Raw genomic sequence first — 9,362 nt, 5'->3', positions numbered from 1 at the left:
CTAGACTGGCGATTCGTTTCTTGTATGATATTGTACATGTTTCAATGCCATTCTCCCAAATCATCCCACCCTCTCCCTCTCCCATAGAGTCCAAAAGACTGTTCTATACATCTGTGTCTCTTATGCTGTCTCACGTACAGGGTTATCATTGCCATCTTTCTAAATTCCATATATATGCATTAGTATACTGTATTGGTGTTTTTCTTTCTGGCTTACTTCACTCTGTATAATCGGCTCCAGTTTCATCCACTTCATTAGAACTGACTCAAATGTATTCTTTTCAATGGCTGAGTAATACTCCATTGTGTATATGTACCACAGCTTTCTTATCCATTCATCTGCTGATGGACATCTAGGTTGCTTCCATGTCCTGGCTATTATAAACAGTGCTGTGATGAACATTGGGGTACATGTGTCTCTTTCAATTCTGGTTTCCTCGGTGTGTATGCCCCGCAGTGGGATTGCTGAGTCATAAAGCAGTTCTATTTCCAGTTTTTAAAGGAATCTCCACACTTTTCTCCATAGTGGCTGTACTAGTTTGCATTCCCACCAACAGTGTAAGAGGGTTCCCTTTTCTCCACACCCTCTCCAGCATTTATTGCTTGCAGATTTTTGGATCACAGCCATTCTGACTGGCGCGAAATGGTACCTAATTGTGGTTTTGATTTACATTTCTCTGATAATGAGTGATGTTGAGCATCTTATCATGTGTTTGTTAGCCATCCATATGTCTTCTTTGGAGAAATGTCTATTTAATTCTTTGGCCCATTTTTTGATTGGGTCGTTTATTTTTCTGGAATTGAGCTGCAGGAGTTGCTTGTATATTTTTGAGATTAGTTGTTTGTCAGTTGCTTCATTTGCTGTTATTTTCTCCCATTCCGAAAGCTGTCTGTTCACCTTGCTTATAGTTTCCTTTGTTGTGCAGAAGCTTTTAATTTTAATTAGATCTCATTTGTTTATTTTGGCTTTTATTTCCAGTATTCTGGGAGGTGGGTCATAGAGGATCCTGCTGTGATTTATGTCAGAGAGTGTTTTGCCTATGTTCTCCTCTAGGAGTTTTCTAGTTTCTGGTCTTACATTTAGATCTTTAATCCATTTTGAGTTTATCTTTGTGTATGGTGTTAGAAAGTGTTCTAGTTTCATTCTTTTACAAGTGGTTGACCAGTTTCCCCAGCACCACATGTTAAAGAGATTGTCTTTACTCCATTGTATATTCTTGCCTCCTTTGTTAAATATAAGGTGTCCATAGGTGTGTGGATTTATCTCTGGGCTTTCTATTCTGTTCTACTGATCTATATTTCTGTCTTTGTGCCAGTACCATACTGTGTTGATGACTGTGGCTTTGTAGTAGAGCCTGAAGCCAGGCAGGTTGATTCCTCTAGTTCCATTCTTCTTTCTCAAGATTGCTTTGGCTATTCGAGGTTTTTTTTTGTATTTCCATACAAATTGTGAAATTATTTGTTTTAGCTCTGTGAAAAATACCGTTGTTAGCTTGATAGGGATTGCATTGAATCTGTAGATTGCTTTGGGTAGTATACTCATTTTCACTATACTGATTCTTTTGATCCATGAACATGGCATATTTCTCCATCTATCAGTGTCCTCTTTGATTTCTTTCACCAGTGTTTTATAGTTTTCTATATAATGGCAACCCAATCCAGTGTTCTTGCCTGGAGAATTCCAGGGACGGGGGAGCCTGGTGGGCTGCCATCTATGGGGTCGCACAGTCAGACATGACTGAAGCGACACAGCAGCAGCATATATAGGTCTTTAGTTTCTTTAGGCAGATATATTCCTAAGTATTTTATTCTTTTCATTGCAATGGTGAATGGAACTGTTTCCTTAATTCCTTTTTCTACTTTCTCATTATTAGTGTATAGGAATGCAGGGGATTTCTGTGTGTTGATTTTATATCCTGCAACTTTACTATATTCATCGATTAGCTCTAGTAATTTTCTGGTGGAGTCTTTAGGGTTTTCTATGTAGAGGATCATGTCATCTGCAAACAGTGAGAATTTTACTTCTTCTTTTCCAATTTGGATTCCTTTTCTTTCTTTTTCTGCTCTGATTGCTGTGGCCAAAACTTCCAGAACTATGTTGAATAGTAGCAGTGAAAGTGGGCACCCCTGTCTTCTTCCTGACTTTAGGGGAAATGCTTTCAATTTTTCACCATTGAGGATAATGTTTGCTGTGGGTTTGTCATATATAGCTTTTATTATGTTGAGGTATGTTCCTTCTATTCCTGCTTTCTGGAGAGTTTTTATCATAAATGGATGTTGAATTTTGTCAAAGGTTTTCTCTGCATCTATTGAGATATTTATATGCAAGGGTTTTTGTCTAGCTTATGCATTGCTATAATCTTTGCACTTCCCATTGGGTCTAGCACACAGTAGGTGTTCAATAAATATTTATTTAAATGAATGCATGAACATAAAGATTTGCAGAAAGTAGTTATCAGCTGCTTCAGAGAAGTCTAGCTCCTGAGATGTCTCCTGGTGGTAGGGGCCAGTAACTCCCAACAATGCAGATCTCTGGGGATCTACACATCGTAGAGTCCAGGCTCAACCTCCAGCCTCACCCTAGAGGACACTCTCCATTCTCAGGCCCAAGGGATAAAACTGAACAGACAAAAGTCTCCCATTCTCATGGAGTCTTTTTGCACATGATATTCCCACTATCTGAAATTCCCTTTCTCTCTCTTCCAGCTCACCTTCCAACTCTCAGACCCAGGAAAAATATTTCCTCTCACGAAGCCTTTGGAATAGCTCCCAAAGTAGCCTCTGCTAATTGATAGAGATCTTTTCATAAGGTGGCCATCTTTGGCCAGTTGCCTTTCAGCAGATCTTGATACAGGAATTAAGATGCCTATGCTTCGTTGGGGGAGGGAGGTTAAGAGCTTGGATGTACATAATTTGTCAGAGGTGCTAGGGTTGTGATCACATGACTTGTTGAGGTAGTAAGGGTTAGGATGACATAATTTGTTGGACGGTTAAGTGTTGGCATACAAATGATCTTTTCCTTTGTTGTTTTTGAGTAAGGATTAGAATGCACATGCTATGTTGAGGGGAGTAATAGTTAGCATGCAAATAATTTGTTGAGGGTATCTTGGGATGTATATGGTTTGTTTGGGGGAGGAGGGGTTGGGATGTACATTTTTTTTTTTTAGGGAGGCTAGGGGTCACCACAGCTAATTCTGTGGGGGAGCTCTGGAGTATGTACTGTCATACTCCAGTATGTCATCATGGAGATGATCTGTCTTGAGGTGAGGTCTTTTATCCCCCTGTGCCAGTCATTGACCGTGGGCTGCCCCTGGAGTGGGGTGGGGACATAACCTGACAGGTAAAGTGATGGATGGGATCTGGGCAGAGCATCAGGGGTGTCCACTACTCTTATCAAACCTTTGTCTGGTTATGTTTGCCCACTGCCTCAAAAGTTGCTACACAGAATATGAATGCCATTTCCTCTTTCATTACATTTAAATTTTTATTATTTTTTTAAATTGGTCTATTTATTCATTTATTTATTTTTAGCTGTGCTCAGTCTCCATTGCTGTGCATGGGCTTTCTCTAACTGTGATGCGCAGGCTTCTCACTGCAGTGACTTCTCTTGTTGCAGAGCACAGGCTCAATAGTTGTGGGTGCTCCAGCTTAGTTGCTTCACAGCATGTGGTGTCTTCCAAGAAGAGGGATCAAATCTGTGTCTCCTGCACTTGCAGGCGGATTCTTTACCACCGAGCCACCAGGGAAGCCACAAGGTGATTTTGACTCCGGCTGAAACTGCATCTTTGTTCCATTCCATCATCCTGTTTTCCTTCTTTCCCTCTCCTGGTAGCATTCCCAACAAATCCCAACCACTCAGCCCCCCACTACAGGAACCTGACCTAACACAATCTCTCCCTTATTTGGTTATGTCATCAACACAGGAAAACATAATTCAGTTTCCAGCTCTTTCTGGTTTTATTCTGAAACAAGATTTAGAAATACTGTACAGTGAGATCGCCTCCCTGGTGGAAGCCCAGTGGAGGCTGTGAGGACCAGCCTCCAGCCAGGAAGGATACATGGATATGGATCAAAGAACCCGTATGCCACTGCAGGAGACATAAGAGATCTGGGTTTGATCCCTGGTTCAGAAGATCTCCTGGAGAAGGGCATGGCAACCCACTCCAGCATTCATGCCTGGAGAATCTCATGTACAAAGGAAACTGGCGGGCTATGATCTGTAGGGTCTCAAAGAGTCAGAAACAACTGAAGTGGCTTGGCACGCATGCACAAGGTCATCGAACCCGGTTTGGGGCTGCTACTGAGGGTGGCCTGGGGGCTCTGGGGAGGGGCACCCACCTTGCGGGCGCTGGAGACCCATGGGGTTCCGCACTGCACTGATGACCTTTGCCTCCCACCCTCCTCATCCCTCTCCTGACCACAGCTTTCAGGTGGCAGGAGCAGGCCCAGGCTACTGACTGGAGGGCTACCTTGCAGATTAACCAGAAGGGAATTCACAAGACAGACAAACGCCTGAATGCTATCTTGGACTTCCTGGGAGGTGAGCACCAGCTTTGCAAGTATAAATGAGGGGATGGATCTAAGCCTTTCCCATGTTATGATGATAAATCCTCCCCACCAAATGGGTATGGCTCTTCACTGTTTTGTGTCCAATATTAGCTCTCCTTCCCTGACAAAGTGCTGCAACCAATGTGGTATGTGCTATGGGATTTGTGGCAAAATTAAAAAGGACTGTGATGAGGAGTACCAGTACTGTTCCTTCAAGATCTGTTGAGATGTGCAGACAACACTGGGACCAACTCAGCATGTTCATGAAACCACAGTTGACCTCTTCACTGCCAGTATTATACATTTAGGCTGCAAAGCATACCTGGATAGCCAACGAGCCACCATGTAGCTCTCCATACAAAAGAAAAAAAGATCTTTAAAGAAGATGCTAGGGACTTCCCTGTGGTTCAGTGGCTAAGATTTCCTGTGCTGGGGGCCTGGCTTTGATCGCTGGTAGGGGAACTAGATCCCACATGCTGCAACCAAGAGTTCACATGTGGGAAAAAAGAAACAAACCCCAAACCCTATGTGCTGGAACTAAGACCTGGGTGATCAAATAAATAAATAAATACGTAAAAATTAAAGATGATCCTGACAGGTGGTGACAGCAGAACATACAAGTAAACAGATGAACATAACCTTTGACAAAAGAACTAATGTTTTTACAGCATAAAGCTACCTTATTTTTGTGAAAGTGTTATTTTAAGAACTTATTTTGACATTAAAATTTCAAAGTCAAGGAAAAAAAGGTTATCTTTCTGAATATTGCTGTTGTGTCTACTTGTCTTGACAAGTTTCAGAAAAGATGCATGTTAAAGGAGGAATTTTTTTTAAAAAGATTGTAACTCAATTTTCACAACTGTTGTTACAAAAAAAATAAGGTCAGATGTGAAATTCATTATAAGGTATCTTCAACATTATCTTATTTTGGAAGTATGGGGGAAACTTCACTAAGAAGTATGTGACTTCACTTAGAAGTCCCAACAGGGGACTTCCTTGGTGGACCAGTGAAGACTCCATGCTTCCAGTGCAGGTGGTGCAAGTTAGATCCTTGGTTGGGGAACTGAGATCCCACATGCCATGCAGCATGGCCAAAAAAAAAAAAAAAAAAAAAAAGAGAGAGAGAAAAGAAAAAAAGATCAAATGTAATAAAATAGAATTTAGTGAAAGTCACTCAGTTGTGTCCCACTCTTTGTGACCCCATGGACTATCAGTTCAGTTCAGTTCAGTTCAGTCGCTCAGTAGTGTCCGACTCTTTGCGACCCCATGAATCGCAGCACGCCAGGCCTTCCTGTCCATCACCAACTCCCGGAGTTCACTCAGACTCACGTCCATCGAGTCGGTGATGCCATCCAGCCATCTCATCCTCTGTCATCTCCTTCTCCTCCTGCCCTCAATCCCTCCCAGAGTCTTTTCCAATGAGTCAACTCTTCACATGAGGTGGCCAAAGTACTGGAGTTTCAGCTTTAGCATCATTCCTTCCAAAGAACACCCAGGGCTGATCTCCTTCAGAATGGACTGGCTGGATCTCCTTGCAGTCCAAGGGACTCTCAAGAATCTTCTCCAACACCACAGTTCAAAAGCATCAATTCTTCGGCGCTCAGCGTTCTTCACAGTCCAACTCTCACATCCATACATGACTACTGGAAAAACCATAGCCTTGACTAGACGGACCTTTGTTGGCAAAGTAATGTCTCTGTTTTTGAATATGCTATCTAGGTTGGTCATAACTTTCCATGGACTATACAATCCATGGAATTCTCCAGGCCAGAATACTGGAGGGTGTAGCCTTTCCCTTCTCCAGGGAATATTTCCAACCCTGGGATTGAACCCAGGTCTCCCACATCTCAGGCGGTTTATTTACCAGCTGAGCCACAAGGGAAGCCCAAGAATACTGGAGTGGGTAGCCCATCCCTTCTGCAGAGGATCTTCCCGACCCAGGAATTGAACTGGAGTCTCCTGCATTGCAGGTGGATTCTTTACCAACTGAGGGGTCAGGGAACTAAAAAAATAGAATTTGACTGCCTTCCAAAAAAGGAAGTCAGTTTATTTACTGTAAAAATTTTAATATACATTTATGCCTGGAAAAAAGAAATACGGTACTTGGATTATGGCAGGGTGCAAATAAGATCCCTTGTTATCTGTGTAAGTGCTCAGTCGCTAAGTCATATCAGACTCTTTGCCACCACCATGGACTACAGTCTGCCAGATTCCTCTGTCCGTGGGGTTTTCCAGGCAAGAATACTGGAGTGGGTTGCCATTTCCTCCTCTAAGGAATCTTCCCAACCCAGTGGTTGAACCCATGTGTCTTGCATTGGCAGACAGATTATTTACCACTGAGCCACCTGGGAAAACCCTCCCTTGTTATTAATATTATTTTATTGATAATAATGATGGTTGAATCCTATTTGGACGTTAATACTTAAGATTCTTTATCGGCTGAGCCACCAGAGAAGCCCACTTAGTCTTTACACCCTACTGCCATCTTCTGGGGAAACTAAGGAATAAGAAATTCAGAGCAGCTGGGTTTATGAAGCAGGACTGAGGTATGAAAGGTCTAAATCTTGGGGTATAAGGAACTGAAGAAAATCCTACAGATATATTAACTAGTTCCTTTGGGTTTCCCTGGTAGCGCAGATGGTAAAGAATCCTCCTGCAATGCGGGAGACCTGGGTTCAATCCTTGGATTGGGAAGATCCCTTGGAGAAGGAAATGGTTACCAACTCCAGTATTCTGGCCTGGAAAATCCCAAGGACGGAGGAGCCTGGTGGGCCACAGTCCTTGGGGCCGTAAAGAGTCAGACACGACTGAGCGACTTTCACATCATTTAAAATCTGATAATATATTCTTATTGTCCTTGAAAATCCATGTCTAAGGATACTAATTTTTGTAACAAGTGCATTAAAATGGAATTTAGGAACCTGGTCATCACATTAATTTATCCCTCCACCTATCATCATCCATCCATCCATCTATCCATGCATCATCCACCCAACTGTAACCCACCCACCTATCTGTCCATGCATCATTTACCCACCCACCCATCCATTCACCCATCATCTTCTCATCCATCCAACAAATGGTTAAGAAATACCTTCTCTGTGCTCAGTGATTTTATGTCAAGGTGATTGATTTTATTCACTCTCAGTTTTATCACATTTCAAGTGAGGTTAATCTTGCCAAATCATTTACTTGTTAGGGGAAAGAAATATGTTTATGGCACTAACAAAATTTGATTTTGTTAAAAAATATTTTTTTCATGCAAATAATTCTAGGCAATAAAATCAGATGGTGCAGATTAAATTTGGGAATAGATAAACACCAGGGGATTAAAATAAAGATGTTGTTGTGTAGTTAACTCATAACACTGACATATTTTGATTAGCTATTGTAACCTATATACCACTTAAACTTTAATGACTTCACCACATTGCACTGTATGGAATTATTTATTCAACGTGCAATAACATGAACAAAGTTTACAAATATGATGTTGAGCCAAAGAAATCAAAGAAAAAAGAATTTATACAGTGTGTTTATTTATATAAAATAATAAAATAGACAAAACCAACCTATAGTAGTAGAAATCAGGATAGTGATTTTCCTTTGAGGAAGAAGACAGTAAATGAAACAGACATGAGGGAACATTCTGAGTGTGTTCACTTTGTGAAAATTCTTTGAGCTATGTCGATTTCTGTATATTCCTGTATGTTTCTGTAGTTACACTGCAAAGCAATTTTCTACATGTATGTTACAGATCAATAAAAAAGTTAAAAAAACCAATAAATGATTTTTGCTAGTAAGCCAAAATTGCTTTGGAAGAAATGATACAATTCAAAACAGGTATTAAGTGATTGTAATACATAGTTTGGGTTTTTTTCAGTCTGTTTTTCTTTTGTAATGTGGAGGGAAAAAAAGGCAAATATATGTTTCATTTAGATACCAAATTCTAGTGATGAGACTTAATAAAACTTGCTCAACTAAAAAACAAATATCTGTTTGTGCTTCTGCATCAAAGGAATATTTTCTTCATTGGTTGATAATCTTGGAGGAAATAATGAGACGTGTACACATAATATTAACTGTGTTAAACACAATAGCTGACTTCAAAATGCTTGTTCTGTATATCTTACTTTGAACATGGTGTTAAGTTTCTTATGATTTGTCATAGTGGTTAATGTGAAAGCGTGTCATTATAAAGTTCCCTTTCCCTTTGAGACCTATTAAGAAATGTTTTTGATTTTACAGGCTAATGTTGCAACTTACTAGTTTGTAAATATATCATTCCTGTGTATAAAGCATCAAAACATAAAAAAACCCACTTCCAAACAACTGGCTACTATTCAGCGAAAAAGATCGGCTCTCCCTTCTTACATCCTCTCCCGCTCTAAAAAACTCTATTCTCTTCTAAGAAAGCCAAAAAGAAAACAAAACCCTCCAAACCCCCAAACCAAACCAAACACAAAGGAGAAAGGCAGGGCGGGGCAGGCGAGGGGAGGGGGGCGGAAGGAAGGGGGAGAGGAAAGTCAAACACTGAGCATCCCAAAGTGCCAGCGAAGCGCCGCCCCACCCACCAAGCCTAGGTCCCGCCCCAATCCCCACTCCACAGGCTTAAGCTCATCCCAGAATAGTCATTGGAAGGACTGTTGCTGAAACGTCAATACTTTGGCCACCGGATGCGAAGAGCCGACTCACTGGAAAAAGACCCCGATGCTGGAAAAGACTGAGGGCAAAAGAAGCAGGAGGGCCGGCAGAGGATGAAATGGTTAGATAGCATCACCGACTGGGACATGGATTTGTGCAAACTCTGGAAAA

Source organism: Capra hircus, chromosome 7 (assembly GCF_001704415.2).
Source record: "Capra hircus breed San Clemente chromosome 7, ASM170441v1, whole genome shotgun sequence".
Classification (NCBI taxonomy): Eukaryota; Metazoa; Chordata; class Mammalia; order Artiodactyla; family Bovidae; genus Capra; species Capra hircus.
This window is presented reverse-complemented; position numbering follows the sequence as displayed.